Below are 21,846 nucleotides of genomic sequence, written 5' to 3'. Positions count from 1 at the left end.
AACACATCCGAGGCCATTAGGACCCCATCTAAATACACAAACAAGTCCTATAACCTAACATGGACTCGCTTGAGGTCTTAAATAACATCAAACAACACCGAAACAATGAATCACACTATGAATCGAACTTATGAACTTTCCAATCTTTCAACTTCTAAAACTCGAGCCGAAACCTATCAAACCAACCCGTAATAACTTCAAACTTTGCAGACAAGTCCCAAATGACATAACGGAGTTGTTCCAACTCTTGAAATTTTATTTCGACCCCGATATCACAAAATTCAACTATTGGTTAAACTCTTCCATCTTCCAAACTTCAACTTTTCCAACTCTCGCCGAATTGCCTCATTTCAACCCACTGACTTCCAAATCCAATTCCGGACGCACCCTAAATCCAAATACCACCCGAGCCTATTGGAACCAGCAAAACTTCAATCCGAGATCAAATACTCAAAAGTCAAATCTTGGTCAATTCTTTAAACTTCAAGCTTCTCAAATGAAAGTCACTTCTAAAAATCCTTTCTAAACTTCTCAAAAACCCGAACCGCTAATGCACGCAAGTCATAATACACTGTGTGATGCTACTCGTAACCTCAAACTGCCGAACTGGTCGTAATTGCTAAAAATGACCAGTCGGGTCGTTACATGTTGCTTACATGTAGAGGCTAACTTGAGCCATTTATTGTCTTTATGTGCAGTCCTACATGTTTTGAATGTCGCTTAGATTTATCATTTTGAGAAACCTGAGTAAAGTCTAGAACTATCCAAATAGTAGGTCCAAAGCCTCATGGACCATAGGCATGGGAAGGGTAGTGCGCGCATAAGGCACGATTTAGAATCAAATAGTGCGCTTTAGGTAAAAAAAACTTAAAGATAGTAATCGAGTAGAAGGAGATGATAGTTTGTGCCCGCTGAATAATAAGAGTAACACCCCATCTCGAGGGAGTTACGAAATATTATTTATGTTGCACAGGGTGATCCTTTAGGCTAAAAAACTTAGGACCTCCCATTTTATCTTTGAATCAAGTGTTTGTAAAATAAACTGCCTAAACTTCTTGTTTTTCTCTATGTTTATCTGACTAATTCATATAATTCAAGTTCAGTCGGGACCCACTATTATAGATCTCGAAGAGAGCCTATCACCTTCTCTTCGAGGTAATTTGAGCCCTTACCCGATCTTTGGTGACACAAACTAGTTAAACCCGAGTCATATTCAAATAGGTTCCCTAACACACCTTAAACCCATTAGGTGGAAACTCTCCTCTTTTAACACCTCCTTAAAAGAGTTGTCACATGTCAAAACTCAATTTCGCGAGAAAATGGGGCACAACACTCAGTCTAGTCTTATTCAACAATCCAGTATTACGTAATTGAGAATCATACCGCAATATATGATGCTGAAATATTGTATCATACTGAGTTACGTGTTACTGAATTTAAATCCATGAATGTTGAACACCTATATTTGGGCCCAAGGCTGCAATTTATGATTTATGCATTTTTGGGTCTGAGGCCGCAGTTATTATACGTGTACTTGGGCTCGATGCCGTAGCTTGTGCACATATATATTGGGTCTGAGACCACAGTTTATTTATTCAGATAAATAGGTGGTTCATCATTCATAAGAGGGAGTATTTTTATCCTTACTTCCTTGTTCAGTTCTCAGTTACTAGTTATCAGTTCAGTTTCTGTATTTCTTGTTCTTTCATTCAGTTGTTTTACATACAAGTGCAATTCAAATGTACTAATACCCCTTTCGCCTGGGGCATGCATCTCAAGATGCAAGTAATGGTTTACATGTTGACGATTCAGAGCGCTAGGATTCTCGTACCAACTATTTGGGGAGCCCTAGTTCTTTCGGGGCATTATCATTACTATATATTCTTTCAATATTTGCTGACAATTAGTTTTTTCAGTACTTCATTAGAGGCTTCATATACTAGAATAATAGTTAGACGTAGTTGCAGGCTTTTCATATTAAGTGATGTTGTCTACAAATATGTTTCAGACTTGTATTAGTGTTTGGCACATTGATTTATATTATTCAGACTTTCAGGACATCAACATGTGTTAGTTTTTCTTCTGCATTCAATATGTTATGATATCACATGTTGATTCAGCCAACAGTATTTCGCTCGGTCACATTTAGTCAGGTAGCGGGTGCCGTATTATGTTCACGTCCAAGTTCGGGGCATGACAAAGCTTGGTATCAGAGTACTATGTTCAAGTATCCTAGGGAGTTTATAAAGTCGTGTCCAGTAGAGTTTCCTTTATATGTGTGTGCTGGCCACGCATATAAACGGTTAACTGCTAAGATATTCAGGATTGTCTCATTTCTTTCTACTCTAGATCGTGCCATGAAGCTTAGAGCAATGGATAACCTTCTCTTCCTATCGAATTCAAGAAGTATCGAATGCCCAAGTGACACGTAGGGAAAACCCAAGGTCCTAGAAAGGATGATTGCCTATTGGGCTACAATTATGGAGTACATGTTGGTAATAAATGAGACTTGAAAGGATGTAATGGATAGTAGTACAGATTATAGCATAACCTTATCAGAAAGTAAAAAAAATAGTTATCATGTTTTATGGTTATTAGTTTACCTTAGTTACCAGTTATACAATCTTTTAGTTAGCAGGTTTATGGTTATTCAGTACATCAGTATTCAGTTATTTAGTTACCATATCTCCAATTTTCAGTGTATCCAAATTCTTGTGACTTGTGAGTATACAGTGATGCTTATGGGTGCTAAAAGAAAATGAAGTGATTTATCAAATGATGGTATACTCTGAAGGATAAATTTGTGTATAGTGGTGTATCCGTATGTGTTTTACTTCACAGAATAATTTTATTTTTAATTCTTGGAAATGGAGCTACATGTTGGATGATGATAGTGCAGATGTTAGACCCCACTGTGTAACAGTTTAAGAATTTAACCACAGTGGGTATAAAATAGATCACTATAGTTTGGGATAGAAAAGAGCCTAAGGGCAAAATAACTAAAAAGATATGACGTACAAAATGAGAACCAAATGCAGCCGATATTGAATTTCAGGGAATGATTTTAAGTTTTTCAGGTTTATTCAAATCAAAACTAGAAAGTACCAACTCAGTAAATTACTATAAGAAGCAACTATTATTGTGATATAAAAGATATGCCAGTTTTCTCTTAGGTTATGTGACTAAGTATTTACCCCGGATGTTTATAGTCTGATATGATTTTGAAGTGTATAGAAAGTTTGGGGTCAGATATTCCAATTTCGTTTAAGACAAATAAAATTTTCCTAAGTGTGATCCATGTACATAGTTAAAAAAGATAGTATGCGACCGTAGAATAGGGTTGGATGGTGAGAAAAGTTAGCAATAACCTCATGCTTCACTTTACTTATTCAAAGCAAAACAAGAAAGCATGATGCTAGAAGGTGGTTAGTAAAAGAATAGTAAGTAAGTTTTAAGTAGATACAATGAATTAGCAATTTTAGCAGAGCTAGTAGAGGTACAATTTGATTTACTTACACAATTTAACTCTAGTCAGTAGGTAATAGTTTGAAATACCGAATGCATGTTAGAACCCAAAGAGTTTAAGTTAAACCCGAAGTATAGTGACAATGGAAAAAAATCAGCTAGACAGTAAAAGAGCAAGCTACAGAAGAATAGCCTTTAAGAGTTATCAAAAAAAAGGTTTTCCCAAGATTGATAGTGTGAGCAGAGTTAAATTATTAAGATTGGGCATGATAGTTGTGAATACATTAACTTTCTATTTATGTAAGTAATTTAGTTTTTTCTAGTAAGAAAGATTACGCAAAAGTAAGTCGGAATATGAGTCGTCATTGATGTAAAGTGCAAAGAATTGCAGAAGATAAGGAAAGTTGTTCGGATCCCGACAACAGAGAAGGATCCGCAATTACAAGACCTTAACCTTTGGTCTAAGGGGTAGATGTGAAATTCATCAGTAAGTCCAGATGGAGATTTGAAACCTGCATAGTTTGTATGGGATATAAAAACTATAAAATCATGCCCATTTATGTATCAAGTGGGTAGTGCCATTACAAGAGACTCTAATCTTCGGAGTACTGGTCAAAGACTTAGCTCACAAAAATACTATAAGTATTTTCAGGATGTACCTTAAAAAGATAATCAAGTGTGGAGAGTATAGCTCATGATTGAGGCAGAAAAGAGAAATATGGTGAAAGAAGTTCGCCACTTAGCCAAGCTAGGAGTTCGACTTTCAGACACTTTAAAAGAGACTGCTTTCAAATTCACTTGCCCTAGAACCTGCTTTTTATTGATATTGATCTAGAATCAGCTATTCCTAGTTTTTTTTATGAAGATGGTGGAGTTGTTGTCCAGAACAGGACTTGTTCCTCCTTAGTCGCCAAAGTGAATGAGAAACAGTTTGATGATCCCTACTTGTTGTAGCTGAAAAAGGGGATTCACAAACATAAGACGATGGTTTTTGTACAAGGGCGAGATGATGGTATTTTGAGGTACCAAGACGGATGGTGAGTTCCATACATCGATGGACTTAGAGAGGAGAATCATGTTAGAAGTCCATAATTCTAGGTATTTTATCCAACTAGGTTCCCCAAAGATGTATCATGATCCTATGGAGATTTATTGGTGGAACGACATGAAAAAGAATGTTGCAGACTTTGTGACCAAGTGTCTAAATTGTCAGCAAGTAAAAGTCGAGCAGCAGAAAGCCTAGTGTTTTACCACATAATAAACATATTCTTGAGTGGAGATGGTAAATGTGGACTTTGTAATAGGATTATCTCGCTCATTTTGAAAGCACGATTTGATTGGGTGATTGTAGATCGACTTACCAAGTCAACGCACTTCTTGCAAGTAAAGACCACATATTCAGCAGAAGATTATGCCAAATTGTACATTAAGAAGATCGTCCAATTTCACGGCACTATCATGGTGCTCAGTTTACAACAAACTTTAAGAAGTCCTTTCAGGGTGGATTAGGCACAAGAGTAAACCTCATCATAGTTTTCATCCTCAGAAAGATGGTCAGGCATAGCGCAATATTCAGACACTTGAGGATATGTCCTTGATTTTAAAGATAATTGGGATGATCACATACCTCTCATTGAGTTTGTTAATAATAACAGTGATGTTTTATACTTCAATACCACACAAGATGGGGGTGATTTGTGTGGTGTTCAATTTTTCGATTAAACTGATTATGGAAGGACCTGGTTCTTCTAAGTGTTCCTTAACCTACTATTACTGAAATAGTAAATGCGGAAAGTAAGGAACACAAGTATTTTACGTGGAAAACACCTGGCTTAAAAGGTGAAAAAACCACGACCTACTTCCCAGTAGGATTTTTCCAAACTCTTCACTAAATCACTAAGCCAAAAACTGCATTTACAAAACACTTTTGTAAACCTAGGATTAACTCTAATCTCGTTGTGGCAAACAACCTCTAACTTGAATACCCTGAGTCCCTATTAGTTTTTCCTCTAGATAAAGCTGAAGGGTACAATATGAAAACACCTACTACAATTGAACTAGAATAAAAGCCAGACACTTGGAACTGGTTCTTCTATCTTGTTCACGTAGCATCAGGTTTGCACACTTGAATCACACACGAACTGCTTGCAAAAAGCCTTGCTATTTTGCTCTTAATTCACGTTTAACTTCTGCGTTTGTGCATAACCTGTAAAGTGAGAACATCCTGCAATTTATAGAGTTAGTAAATGAAGAAATAACTAGAGTTCTAATGCTATTCTTCCTTGGTGAAAGATTTCTTGTTGATCTCAACCTAACTCCGTCCCTATATTGGATAGTGTTCTCTTTGAGTAAGGAGTCCTTCTCCTTATCAATTATGCAACCTTTTCGATTAGGAGATATCAAATACACCAAGTTAAGATTATCTCCTTCACGTGCATCCCACATGCTCAAATCTTCCCGTTTCTATGCACACAAGGGATGGACCTGGTTCATGTCTGAGCTTCGTTTGTCAATCTTCAAAACAAAACTTTACTTGGGCCAACAAACAGCTACCATTCTAGTATCAAGATGGCACTATACGAAGCTCTTTATGGGTGAAGGCATATATCGCCAATTGGTTGGTTCGAAGTTGGTGAAGCAGAGTTGTTGAGAACATATTTGGTCTATCGGGCTATGGAGAAAGTCAAGTTGATCCAAGAGCATTTGAATACAGCTCAGAGTTGCCAAAAGTCCTATTCGGACGTGCATCGTAGAGACCTAGAGTTTTAAGTTGATGATTGGGTGTTTCTAAAAGTTTTGCCTATGAAAAGTGTTATAAGATTTGGGAAGAAAGGAAAGATCAATCCCATATGCATCAGGCTGTATTGGATCGTACGAAGGATCGGGCAAGTAACTTATAAGTTAGAGTTGCCGCTAGAATTGGCGGTTGTACACCCAGTATTTCATGTGTCATGTTATATCATTCAAGTTTCCAGTATTCAGATCTCATGTCACGACATTTATGTTTCCAGTATTCAGATATTATGTTATAACATTCATGTTAGTTCAGTACTCAGATACTTTTTTCAGTTTGGTACTCAGATAATCATGTCAGTTCAGTACTCAAATACTCATGTCTATCAAGTACTTAGATATTCATACTAGCTAAGTACTCCGATATTGATGTTAGTTCAGTACTTAAATATTCGTGCCAGTTTAATATTCATATATCCATGTTAGTCTAGTATTTCACGTATCCATGACAGGCCAGTATTCATATATATGTTTCATGTTATGAGTATTATGATGCCATGTGAGGCTTGTGTTACTCTATATTAGCTTGCATGTGTTTTGGGGAAATGTTGAAGGTAACTGTTATAAGTATTATGATGCCAAGTGAGGCTTGTGTTAATCTATATTAGCTTGCATGTGTTTTGGGTAAATGTTGAAGGCAACTAACCTTTTTCATTTAAACCTTATATTATATTCTCTATGTTTTTCAGTATTCTGTCAGCTTAGTATTCATCCAGTTCAATACCTATTTAATTCAGTATCTCAACAGTTTAATAATTATGTATTCATTCAGTTTAGTATGCATGTGTTCATGACAGTTAAATATTCACATATTTCCATCATACTCGTTTAATGTCCAGAGATAGCCATAGTTACAGTCAGGATAATCATTCGATGACGAATGATCCCAAGGGGGACATAATGTAACACTCCGTAAATTTATATTTGGTGTGGATGTGTTAAATGAGTATTGATATGATATTTTAGACATGTGAAGTCCTATCGAGATGATTATGGGTGGAAATAGTTATTTTTCAATCAAGACGGAAAGTGAGGTTCATAAGATTGGATAAAATCAACTAAGTTTATGGAAGGTCTATCGTCCAGCCCGGTTTCATGAAAATCTGATAGTCATTTAAGAAAACTTAAAACAAGAAAGTTTTAACCCTTTGAATTACATTTCCAATGATGTATTATGGATCCCGAACGGATCTATGTGAAAAAGGTTATGTACATTTTACTGAACAATGCATAGTTTGTGCGTGTAACGTACACGACAACACACTTGTGGCACTGTCATTTCCCTTGTTGTACGTTCAGGTGTGCAGTTGGAGCTTCATCTTCATGGAAGCGCACCTAGAGGGTCGTTTTAAAAGACCTACCTCGTTCCCCACACCCTAAAACACAATTTTTTTCTCTAGAAAGGGAAGCTCTCAAGAACCCAACTTCTTAGGTCCCTCCATCATCCAAGATAACATGGGTAATGATTCTAAATTAATTTCAATTCTCCAGTACTTTATTAACATAGGTAAACCCTTTAAAGCATTAGATATTCGATTGAGTAGAGAACCCAACTTCCTCCAAGGCCCCTCCATCATCCAAGGTAACATATCTAATAATTATAAATTAATTTCAATTCTCTAGTACTTTATTAACACGGTTAAACCTGTTAAATCATTAGATATTCGATTAAGACATCATTATTGAGAAAAGAAACCCTAAAACTCAAATTCAAGATGATCGAATGCCAACAAGGTAATATAGCATTGGATTAATGAGTATAGACTCTAAGTTCATGAGATATGAGTTGATGATTTGATAGAGAGGTATGAACAATTATATATTTGGGTTGTTGATTATTGATTAAGGCTATTGTTTATCTTATAGGTGATAAAGAATGATATTGATTATAACAATTTGAGATTTTAGAATTATCTGGGAGCAAGAGAATAGGTTGTTGGGTGTAGAAACACTATGAAGCTTTATGCCTACCAAGTGTTTGATAAAATGCCTAAGTGACCAAAACATGAGCATTAGTGCTAATATTGATTCCTCTTGATATGTATTGCCATATATTATCATTGAAAGAGGCGACGAACATTGTGATAATTTTAAAAAGGCCAAAGTCAAGGTATGTGAGGCTAACTCTCTATGTTTAGGAATGTTAATGTATAACACTCTGTAATTTGGACTAGGTGTGGATGTGTTAAATGAATATTAGTATGAAATTTAAGACATGTGAATTCCTATCGGGGTAAGTATGGGTGGGAATAGTTGTTTTGGAATCAAGACAGAGAGTGAGGTGCATAAGATTCGATAAAATCGGCTAAGTTTATGGAAGGTCTATTTTCCAAAAGAATTTCGTGAAAATTTTATGGGATTTACTAAAAAAGTAAAACATAAAAGTTGTAGAACTTTGAAATACCTTTCTAATGATATATTATGGAGCCTGTACGGATCTATGTACAAAAGGTTATATGCATTTTACTGAACAATATGCAAGATGCACGCCTAGCTATCCCGTGCGTGGTAGTGCACTTGTGGCAGTGCTACTTCCCTTGCTACACGTTTAGGTGTGCATTTGGGCCTTTAGTTGCATGGGAGAACACCTGGGGGTCGTTTTAAAAGCCCTACTTCGCCCCCCACACCCCAAAACACAAAAACTTGCTCTAGAAAGGGAAGCTCTCAAGAACCTAACTTCCTCCAAGATCCTTCTGTCATCCAAGATAAGATCTAATGGTGATTCTAAGTTAATTTAAATTCTCCAATACCTTGTTAACATGGATAAACCCTTCAAATCATTAGATATTCGATCGAGACATCATTGTTGAGAAAGGAAACCCTAGAACTCAAATTCAAGAGGATTGAACTTCAAAAAGGTAATATCTTCACCCTCTAATTGATTATAGAATTGGATTAATGATAATAGACTCTATGTTCATAAGACATGAGTTGATGGGTTTCATAGAAAAATATGAACGATTATAGGTTTGGGTTGTTTATTGTTGATTATTGATTAAGGGTGTTGTTTATCTTATGGGTGATGAAGAATGACATTAATTATAACAATTTGAGATTTTAGAATTATCTAGGAGTAAGTTGAGTATAGACACACCATTAATAAGGGCTATGAAGCTTTATTCCCACCAAGTGTTTGATGAAATGCCTAAGTGACTAAACTATGAGCATTGGTGCTAAGATTGGTTCCTCTTGGTATATTGCCATAGATTATCGTTGAAAGAGGCGACAACCATTGTGATACACTTGAAAGGTCAGAGTCAAGGTATGTGAGGCTAACTCTCTATGTTTGGAAATATTAATGATTCTCCCTACGCTACGTTTCTTTTACGATGTTACTAATGGCCTTAGAAATATAGTTAAGCCTAGTTCCTTGAATAGTTGCAAAACTTCTATTCTCTAGCTTCGTAACTCATTCATTACTTTCATTCTGAACATTGTGAGCTCAATGAGTAATCAATATAGACTTGGGTTTGATGCCTATGAGTCCCACTCTCGATTACTTAGCATGTCATAATCAGTTTCATGAATATATGTCTCAGTCTAGTACTATTCAACATTCTAGTATCATGCAACTCAGTATGATTCAGTATTTCAACATCACGTATTGTAGTATGATTCTCAGTTCCAGAATTTAAATCCCTGAATGTTGAATACCTGTATTTGGGCCTGAGGTCGTAGTTTATGCTTTATACATTTTTGGGCCTGAGGCCGTAGTTTATGCTTTATACATTTTTGGGCCTGAGGCCGTAGTTATATATATATATATATACTTGGGCCCGAGGCCATAGCTTGTGCACATATATAGTGGGCCCGAAGCCCTAGTTTATTTATTTAGACAAACAAGTGGTTCATCATTCAGAAAAGGGAGTGTTCATATCCTTACTTCCTTTGTTCAGTTCAGTTATTAATTATCAGTTATCATTTCAGTTATCAGTTATCAATTATCTTTTTAGTTATTAGTTATTAGGTCAGTTTCAACTTTATTATTTACAATTCTTTCTTTCAGTTATTTTTACATACCAGAGCAATTCAAATGTACTGACGTCCTTTTTGCCTGAAGCTTGCATGTCGTGATGCATGTAACAATTTACAGGCTGATAATTCAGAGCGCTAGGATTCTCGTACCAGCTATTTGGTAAGCCCCAGTTCTTTTCGGGCATTACCATTACTTTACAATCTTTCAATATTTACAAGCAATGAGTATTTTCAGTACTTTATTAGAGGCTTAATAGACTAGAGTAACAGTTAGACAGAGTCACATGCTTTATATGTTAAGAAATGTTGGCTACAAATATGTTTTAGACTTATATTAGTATTTTTACACTTGATTTATATCATTCAGGCTTTCAGCATATCAGCATGTGTTAGTTCATCTTTCGCATTCAATATGTTATGATACCACATGTTGATTTATCCAGTCAATTGGTTCGCTCGGTCACATGTAGTCAGGCACTGGGTGCCGTGTTACATCCAAGCCCAGGTTCGAGGCATGACAAAGCTTGATATCTGATCACAGGTTCAAGTGTCCTAAGGAGTTTATGAAGTTGTGTCCAGTGGAGTTTCCTTTATATGTGTGTGCCGGCCATGCATATAAACGGTTAACAACCAAGACATTCAGGATTGTCTTATTTTTTTCTACTCCAGATCATGCCATGAAGCTAGAGCAATAGGTAACCTTCTCTTCCTATCGAATTCCAGACGTAATGAATGCCCAAGCGATGAGTAGGGAAAACCCAAGGTCCTAGAGAGGATGATTGTCCATTGGGGTATAATTGTGGAGTACAAGTTTGTTAAAAATGAGACTTGAGAGGACGTTGAAAGAAAATTTAAGTAACAGTGATTATAGAAAAATCTTCACATGTTTTAGGTCCGGATTAAGACCCAAGACTGGCAGGATGGTGTATAAGTGATTTATCAAATAATGGTATACTCTAAAGGACACATTTGTGTATGGTAGTGTATTTGTATGTGTTTTACCTCATAGAACAATTTTATTTTAATTCTTGGAAATAGAGCCACAGGTTGGATGATGATAGTTTAGATATTACACCCCACGGTGTACAGGTTAAGAATTTAATAGTGGTCATATAATTGATCATTATAGTTTTGGACAGAAAGGAGCCTAAGGGAAAAATACCCAGGACTCAGAAATGTTTGATTACTAAAGATGTGTTCTTCGTACGACTCATGCACGGGACTAAGAAAATATGATGTACGAAAAGAGAATTAAGAGCAATCGATATTGAATTTTATGGAATGATTTTAAGTTGTTCAGATTTATTCAAATTAGAACTAGAAGTTACCATGTTAGCAAGTTACTATAAGAAGCAGCTATTATTATGAGATAAAAGATATGACAATTCCCTCTTAGGTTATGTGACTTAGTATTTACCCTGGGTGTTTATAATCTGATATAATTTTGAAGTGTATGGAAAGAGTTAAATATTCCAATTTTGTTTAAGATGGATGAAATTTCCCTTAGTGTGATTCATGTACATAATTTAAAAAAATAGGATGCGATTGTAGAATAGGTTGGTGAGGAAATTTAGGAATAACCTTATGATTTACTTTAGTTATTCAAAGAAGAAGAATAAAACATGATGCTAGCTGGTGGTTAGTAAAAGAATTTTAAGTAAGTTTTGAGTAGATACAGTGAATTAGTAATTTTAGCAGAGCTAGTAGAGGTACGATTTGATTTACTTAGCCAGGTTAACACTAGTCGGTGGGCAACATTTCGAAATACCGAACGCATGTTAGAACCCAAAGAGCTTAAGTTAAAGCTGATGTACAGTGACCGTGGAAAAAATAAGCTAGGTAGTAAGAGATCAAGCTACAGAAGAATAACCTTTAAGAGTTATCGAAAAAGGGTTTCCCCAAGATTGATAGTGTGAGAGGAGTTAAATCATTAATATTAAATATGATAGTTGTGAATACATTAGTTTTTCATTTATGTAAGTAATTTAGTTTTTCCTAGTAAGAAAGATTGTGCAAAAGTAAGTCGGAAGATGAGTCTTTGTCGATGTAGAGCGCAAAGACTTGCAGAAGATAAGGAAAGTTATTTGGATCCCAACAAAAGAGAAAGATCCGCAAGCACAAGACCTTAAACTTTGGTCTAAGGGGGAGATGTGGAAATCGTCAGTAAGCACAGTTGGAGATTTGAAAATTGAAAGGTTAGCAAGGGATCCAAAAAATTCAGTTCAATGATGAGGGAAAAATGATATAATTACCACAAGGAAAGTGCCTAGCATGTGTAAGAAACACGAATTGAGTAGAATGATCATCGAGCTTAGTTATTGTTGATAAAGCAATCACAGAAAAACTATAAAATCATGCTCAATTATGTATCACGAGGGTAGTGTCATTACACGAGACTCTAATCTTCCGAGTACTGGTCAAAAACTTAGCCCACAACAATACTATAAGTGTACTCAGGAAGTATCTTAAATATATAATCAAGTATAGGAAGTATACTCATGGTTGAAGCAGACATGAGAACTATGGTGAAAGAAGTTCACTGCTTAGCCAAGCTAGGAGTTCGACTTTCGGACCTCGAAGATGGTGGAGTTCTTGTCCAGAATAGGACTCATTCCTCCTTAGTAGCTAAAGTGAAGGAGAAATAGTTTGATGATCCTTACTTGTTACAGCTGAAAGAGGGGATTCACAAGCATAAGACGATAGCTTTTCTATAAGGGGGAGATGATGGTACTTTGAGGTACTAAGATAGATTGTGTGTTCCATACATAGATGGACTTAGAGAGGCAAGATCATGTTAGACACCAATAATTACAGATATTCTATCCACCCAGGTTCCCAAAGATGTATCATGATTAAGGAGATTTATTGGTGGAACGAAATGAAAAAGAACATCAAAGACTTTGTGACCAAGTGTCTGAATTATCAAAAAGTGAAAGTCGAGCAGTAGAAAGTCCAGTGTTTTACCATAAAATACACATACTATTGAGTGGAGGTGATAAATATGGACTTTATAACAGGATTATCTCGCTTATTTTGAAAGCATTATTTTATTGGGTGATTGTAGATCGCCTTACCAAGTCAGTTTACTTCTTGCCAGTAAAGACCATAGATTCGGCAGAAGATTATGCCAAGTTGTACCTTCAGGAAATCGTCCGATTGCATGGACTCTATTGTCCATCATTTCAGATCATGGTGCTCAGTTTACAATAAACTTTTAGAAGTCCTTTCAGAAAGTATTAGGCACATGAACCTCAACACAAATTTTCATCCACAGAGAGATGGCCAGGTAGAGCACACTATTCAGACATTTGAGTATATACTTGCTGTTAAAGGTAATCGGGATGATCATATCCCTCTTATTGAGTTTGCTAATAATAATGGCTACCATTCTAGTATCAAGATGGAACTGTATGAAGTTCTGCGTGAGTGAAGGTGTAGATCGCCAATTGGTTGGTTCGAAGTTGGCGAAGCATAGTTGTTGGGATGAAATTTGGTTTATAAGGCTATGGAGAAAGTATAGTTGATTCAAAGAGCATTTGAAGATGGCTTAGAGTCGCCAAAAGTCCTATTCAGACATGCGGCGTAGAGACCTAGAGTTTTAAGTTGATGATTAGGTGTTTCTGAAAGTTTTTCCTATGAAAGGTGTTATAAGATTTGGGAGGAAAGGAAAGCTCAGTCCCAGATACATCGGGTCGTTTAGGATCCTACAAAGTATTGGGCAAGTAGCTCATAAGTTATTGTTGCCAACAGAATTGGCAGTTGTACACCTAGTATTTTACGTGCCATGTTATAACATTAAAATTTCCAGCATTCAGATCTCATGTCACGACATTCAAGTTTCTAGTATTCAGATCTCATGCACGACATTTATGTTTCCAGTATTTAGATCTCATGTTATAATATTTAGGTCAGTTCAGTACTCAGATACTCATGTCAGTCCAGTATTCAGATATTCATGTCAGGTTGATGTTTTATACTTCAATACCACACAAGAGGGGGGTGGGTGATTTGTTGTGACCAATTTTTCGCTTAAGCTATTTATGGAAGGACCATGTTCATCTAAGTGTTCCTTAACCTAATGAGAGGAAAGGGTCCTTTAAGAAGTGGAAGCTACAGCAAACCAAGGGTTCCTGAAAAAGAAACCAATGAGGGGAATTACAAGTGTGGGAAGACTAATCACCGCATCAAAAACTACCCTCAATGGTAAATTGAATGGAAGAAGGAAAGAGCTGAACGAAGGAACAAGAAAAAGGAACAGGTTCAACCCAAGAAGAACAAAGGATCAACAAAGGCTATAGTTGCTGCCTGGGGAGAAAGCTCAGATGAGGACTCAGAGGATAAAGATGGAGATGAACAAGCACTTATGGCAATTGGAGAATCCGATGAGGAGTCTGAGGTAAGTATAATTCATCTCAAAGATAACATTAAATTTTTGTCTAAAGAAAGTCTATCTGAGTTACTCCTGGATTTCATTGATGAATCTGAGGATCTAAACAATGAAAAGGAACAACTGTTTAAGGAGTGTGTGATGTTGAAAGCTAAGTGCAAAAATCTAGAACTCAGGGCTAGTGAAAGTGATAGTAAAAATTCTGAGTTAAAGAACCAAGTTCATGAACTTGATACCACTGTCTTAGAGCTAAGATCTGAAAATCTAAAATTGAAATTAGGAACAGGTAAAAAGAAAGTTGATCACACACAACTCACATTAGAAGAAAACCTAAGAAAAATAAAAGATGAGTTGTACAAAAGAGATGAGTAGATAAGAGTCCTTAAGGAGGATCTAAGCAAGTTTAAGCACAAGTTAGATAGAACCTGTAAATGGAATAGGTCCTCCGATGCACTTTCATGGCTACACGAACACCATAGTAGCAACAAGAGAGGATTTGGCTACGGGACCCCTACACCTATGTGGGATCCCAAAAGCAAGTACCTCACACTTCCTGAGAACAAAATTTGCACACACTGTGGTAAAACTGGTAACTATAAAAGTAAATGTATTACAAAAGAAAAGGCGAGTCAAAAGAATAAAGAATATGTTCAAGGAAAAAATAGGCTGCTAGGTTGGGCTAAAAAGAATCTGATTCACCGTTTTGCCTATAGAAAGGGACCTAAGCCAGTTTGGGTTCCTAAGACTTTTCCTTGATTTCCTTTTGTGGGTCCAAGTGAAGGGGAGCAGCCAAATATGGTACATGGATAGTGGTTGCTCAAAGCATATAACAGGAAGAAAGAACCAGTTCCTTTCACTTGAGGACCTCAAAAAAAGGAGGTAATGTCTCCTTTGGAAATGGAAAAAAAGGTGAGATCATTGGGGTTGGAAAGGTAGGCAAGACCGATTCTCACTCTATTGAGAATGTCTACTTGATAGATGGCTTAAAATACAGCCTAATTAGTGTATCACAATTGTGTGATAGAGGTAACTTGGTAGTATTCACCTCTACCAAATGTTTTGTGATAAATCTTACCACTGACAAGATTGTTTTGTAAGGAAAAAGAGTAAACAATATTTACATTGTAGATCTTTCCACACTTTCAGAAAATGAACTCACTTGTTTAAGTGTATTGGATAATGATCCCCTCCTTTGGGACAAAAGACTTGGACATGCCAGTCTAAGTCAACTCAACTAACTAGTCTCCAAGGACTTGGTTATAGGACTTCCTAGCATTAAGTTCAAGGAAGACAAAGTTTGTGAGGCTTGTACAAGGGGGAAGCAGGCAAGATTCTCTTTCAAAAGCAAGAAAATGGTAAGTACCACCAGAACGATAGAACTGGTCCATATGGATCTTTTTGGACCAGTGAGAACTCTGAGCAGATGTGGTAAGAGATATGTTATGGTGCTTGTTAATGGTTACTCTAGGTTTACATAGACATTGTTTTTAACATCTAAGGATGAAACATTTGACATGTTTACTTCATTTGTTAGAAAAACTCACAAACAACTAGGTAATCAACTTGCATCAATTAGGTCTGATCATGAAACTAAATTTGAAAATGCTAAGTTTGCTGAATTTTGTGATGAGCATGGCATAGATCATAATTTTTCTGTCTCTAGGACTCCACAACAAAATGGAGTAGTTGAAAGAAAGAATAGGACAGTTGAAGATATGGCTAGGACTATGCTTCTTTCTAGTAAACTGCCCCATAGCTTCTGGGCAGAAGCTATAAACACTGCATGTTACATCATTAATAGGTGCATGACTAGACCTCTTGTAGAGAAGACTCCCTATGAGTTACTTAAAGGGAGAAAACCAAATATATCCCATATTAAGGCATTTGGATGCAAGTGCTTTATGCACAACAATGGAAAGGACTCCCTAGGTAAGTTTGATCCCAGAAGTAATAAGGGAGTATTCTTGGGATATTATTTACATAGCAAAGCTTATAAAGTGTACAACAAAAGAACTATTTGTGTAGAAGAAAGTGTACATGTAGTTTTTGATGAAACTAACATTCTTTCTGAGAGACAGGAATATGAAGATGAAGCTATTGGGCTGGTAAAAGGTTTAAATAAAGTCACAGCCCAAGCTGAAGCTGCACCAGAAGAAGGAACATGTGATGGAATAGGTTCTTCCATCTAGGGCAACCTGACAGGGGAACTGAACAAAGAAGAATTGAATCTAATTCCCAAATGGAACCTGTCCATGAGCCTGTTCCTCAGCAACAAAGCATGGGAGAAACATCAAACATAAACTAGTTGGTTGTGAAACCTTATAAGTATCAAAGTTCTCATCCCATTGAGAACATAATTATTGATCCAACTTTTGGAATTAAAACTAGATTTCAATTAAAGAATCTTTGTGCTTTTGATGTTTTTCTATCTCTTATTGAACCTAAAAATGTTGTTGAGGCTTTGTAGAATGCAGACTGGGTAAATGCAATGCAAGATGAACTCAATCAGTTTGAAAGGAGTCAAGTTTGGCATCTGGTTCCAAGACTCAAGGACATATCAGAAACAAACTTGATGAAGATGGAACTGTTACAAGGAACAAGGCAAGGTTGGTGGTTCAATGTTATAGCCAAGAGGAGGGAATAGACTATGATGAGATCTTTGCTCCAGTTGCAAGGTTGGAAGCAATAAGACTCCTCATAGCCTTTGCAGTAGACATGGAATTTAATCTTCACCAGATGGACGTCAAGAGTGCCTTCCTAAATGGATACTTAAAGGAAGAAGTGTTTGTCAAACAACCTCCAGGGTTTGAAAGCAAGGAGTGTCTGGATCATGTATACAAACTAGACAAGGCACTCTATGGACTCAAGCAGGCTCCTAGAGCATGATATGAACGACTATCCAAATTCTTGCTTAAACATGGCTACAAGAAAGGTAAAATTGATAGCACTCTATTCTTGAGAAAAAAAGGTAAGGATCTTCTAGTAGTACCAATATATGTTGATGACATAATTTTTGGGGCAACCACTGAAAAACTAATTAAGAAATTTGTTAAACTAATGGGGAGTGAATTTGAAATGAGTATGATAGGTGAGCTTAATTTCTTCTTAGGCTTACAAGTTAAACAAAACTCAAATGGAACCATAATTCATCAGCAGAAATATGCAAAAGAGTTGATTAAGAAGTTTAAAATAGACCTGGTTCATGCCAAAGTTCCTTTGTCAGTCTTCAAAACTAACCTTTACTTGGGTCAACACAACTTAGTACTCAGATATTGATGTCAATTTAGTATTCAAATATTCATTCCAGCTCAGTATTCATATATGTTACATCCCGCATTTCGTACGTTAAAGTTTAGTCATAAGTTAATTGACGTAGACTTGGGAATGAGATTATCTTGAGGTTATAAACATTTATTCTATCTATAACAATTGATAAGCAAGTGCCATGAAGGTTAAAGAGTAAACGAATCAAAGAAAATGAGTTTCGTTGAAGGTTGTCGATTTGGGATAAAATACGGTTTGAGGTATAATACCCGGTATTTATGGACTAGTGCTATACAAGGTACCACATGACCACGATAGTAGGGTACATAAAGTGTATTAAAAGTGAGTAGTATCTTAAGTAATTTGAGATAATTCTTAATTATGTAAGTAATTGGTTATTTATTGGGTAATGAGAAATTACCTAATTAATTAAGAAATTGTTGGATAAGATTAAAGCCCCCCAACGAGGAAGCACCGCCATCCCATTTAAGTGACTCTTAAGTTCTTGCATAGATGGCACATTTTGTGGATTAGGTGGCTTAGTCATCTACTAAGTGGGCCACACCCACTAAATGCTTTCCTATATTAGTAAGATATTTTATTCCTTAATAACTAAAGATCAAGAACCAAGAATTGAGTCTCTTATGTAAAGAGAGTGGTCTGGTCGTGAGTCCTTCAGAAAGCAAAATATTTCCATACCAAATATGAATAACGTCATTTGTTGATTTCGTGCCTATGGGATAAAGCGTGAATTGCAAATTCTAAGAGAGCACGATACAATCTTTCTCAAGAGAATCGGTCCAGGTATGTTAAGGCTACCCCTTCTTTCTTTTTGGCATGATCCAAGTAACGATACATAAACGTAATGCTATTTCATAAATGGTTCTACTCTTAGTAACTAAGAAGGTCTACGTTGTTCATTCCTGTAAAATAATATTCAAAGCATGCCTAAGTATGTTCCTAACTCTCTATTAAGGCATTCAATAAAGATATTAATGTTCATGATGGTATTATATGCATCATCATTTACCACCGAGCTACGGTCGGTCGGGCGGTCATGCATTTACCACCGAGCTATGGCTGGTTAGGTAGTTACACATTTACCATTGTGCTATAGTCGGTCGGGCAGTCATGCATTTACCATTGTGCTACGACCGGCCAGGCAGTTACCACTGATAAGTTGGGCAGTTAACATCACAAGAATGATGTAATGAGAACTATTATATTGTAGTTTTATTTATATATACGAGAAGGGTCTTATTCTATATGTTATGGCCCTCAGCGGCAAGTCAGAGGTTATAAGTTGACTCTTATCCCTTCCCGAGATAGTATTTTATTATTACATTTTATTTCTGCCTTATATACTCGGTACATTCTTCGTACTGACGTCCCTTTTCCTGGGGTGTTGTGTTTCATGCCACGTAGGTGTAGATAGGCGAGGTGAGGACCATCCAATGTAGGCTGCCTCCATATATTAGCTTTTGGTTGGTGAGCTCCACTTCTTTCTAGAGTATTGCCGAGTCACGTTCTATATATGTTATTTTGTTTTATGAGGATGTCGAGAACCCTGGCTCGACTTATATATTATGATCATGTTTCCTTAGAGGTTTTGTAGACAGTATCTTGTGTATAGTTTTAGGTATGACATGTCAACGGCCTTGTTGGCCCCTATGTATCTATATAAATCTTTTTGAATTAGTTATGTGAGTTAAGTTCTAATATTGTTAGTTATATATATAGATGTGCCCGATCATGGCCTGTGATGAGTCTTATAGTAAAGAAGGATAAGGTACATGGCACTCGATTGAGTAGGCACCGGGTGCCAGTCGTGGCCTTCTGGTTTGGGTCGTGACAAAAGTGGTATTAGAGCTATCTATCCTAGTGTTGTTTGCAAGCCATGTCTATTAGAGTCTTGTTTATAAATGTGTTGTGCACCACATTATATAAATAGGAAACTACACGGCATTTAGGGACCAGTTACCATTCCTTCTTGATATTAGATCGTGCAATAGAGCAGATTCGTAGAGAATAAAGCCCTTGACCTTTGTCTTGTTTTATATATACATCGATGCCTATGACCAGGAAAGCTAAAACTTGCCAGAAGGGTAAAGCGGTAGCAGATGAGGGCATAAGTAGAGCACTGATGTTTTATACTTCAATACCACACAAGAAGGGGGTGTGATTTGTGTGGTGACCAAGTTTTTGCTTAAACTAATTATGGAAGGACTTGGTTCTTCTATGTGTTCTAACTACTATTGTTGCGGAATAATAAATGTAGAAAGTAAAGAACACAAGTATTTTTACGTGGAAAACACCCGGCTCAAAAGGTGAAAAAACCACAACCTACTACTCAGTAGGATTTTTCCCAACACTTCACTAAATCACTAAGCCAAAACAACATTTACAAAAATCTTTGTAAACCTAAGGATTACCTCTAATCCCGTTGTAGCAACCAGCCTCTAACTGTTGCGACAACTTCAAGTTAACTCTAACTTGAATACTCAAAGTACCTATTACAATTGCTTCTAGATAAAGCTGAAAAGTACAATATAAAAACACCTACCACAATTGAACTAGAAATAAAGAAAGAAACATAAAACTCTTTATGGTGTTGGTTCTTCAATCTGGTTCATGTAACTTCAGGTTTGCACACTTGAATCACACACGAACTACTTGCAAAATTCCTTGCTATTTCGCTCTCAATTCATGTTTAACTTCTGTGTTTTTGTGCCACACTGTAATGTGAGAACATCCTGCAATTTGTAGAGTTAGTAGATGAAGAAATAACTAGAGTTCTGATGGAAATCTTCCTTGGTGGAAGAGTTCTAGTTGATTTCAACTTCTAACTCCTTCCCTATCTTGGATAGTGTTCTCTTTGATTAAGGACTCCTTCTTATTATCAATTATGCAACCATTTCAATCAGGAGATATTAAACACACCAAGTTAATCTTATCTCCTTCACGTGCATCCGACATGCTCGAACCTACCCGTTTTTATGAACCTGAGGGATGGACCTGGTTCATGCCTGAGTTCCTTTGTCAGTCTTCAAAACTAACCTTTACTTGAGCCAACAAATTCCCCCTTTTTGATGATGACAAACTTTGTGCTTTTTACTTACTTGGATCCTGTAAGAACTCAGCTTAACCATCAATACAAAGTTTAGAAAATTCACTTATCATCAAGGACCAGGTACATTAGGTTATAAACATCACTGTTCAAGTGTAAACATCACTTGTAAAGTGTAAACATCACTTGTTTAAAGTACAACTTTTTTCCCCTTTTGACATCATCGAAAAGTTGCATAAAAAAATGTGAGATAACCAGATTTTAAAGCGAACTCATGGCCACTGTGGCTACTTCAAATGCAATCATGGATTAATCATTATAGATCAAGCTAAGAATTTTTAACCATCAAAGATATATATAAACAAACAGTTAGAGCAAAAGATAGCGAATTTCATTGATGATTGATAAGATTCTACCACAAAGCATAAGAAGAAATAAAAATACTAGAAACATGAGCAAAACAACAAAAAATCACGAACTGGGTCACTGGTTGATCTACACTAGGCTAGGAGGCTTAAGGCTGGGAAGAACTAGGTGCTTGGTTTTTGACTTGGAGGAGTTTTAGCATATCTTGAAGAATGCCATCATTCTTCTCTTTTTCACTTGCCAGCTCAGTTCTGAGAGCATCTCTCTCAGTCTCCACCTTAACCAACCTCTTCTTCAGCCTTTCAATCTCAGCATCCTTAGACTCACTTTCTTGCACCAAGGCTATGACCTTGCTATTCACTGGTACCTTTTTGGATGAACTAGGTTCTTTAGGAGTGACATTGACTTCATAATCGCAAGCACGCAGAGTATTAACCCAAAAATGATCTACGCTTGTATTAACCTCCCACCTTTTCATAGGTATATTGAAATGTCCAAGCACAATTATGAGGATGAAGCCATAGGGAAT

Source organism: Nicotiana sylvestris, chromosome 3 (assembly GCF_000393655.2).
Source record: "Nicotiana sylvestris chromosome 3, ASM39365v2, whole genome shotgun sequence".
NCBI classification, from domain to species: domain Eukaryota; kingdom Viridiplantae; phylum Streptophyta; class Magnoliopsida; order Solanales; family Solanaceae; genus Nicotiana; species Nicotiana sylvestris.
This window is presented reverse-complemented; position numbering follows the sequence as displayed.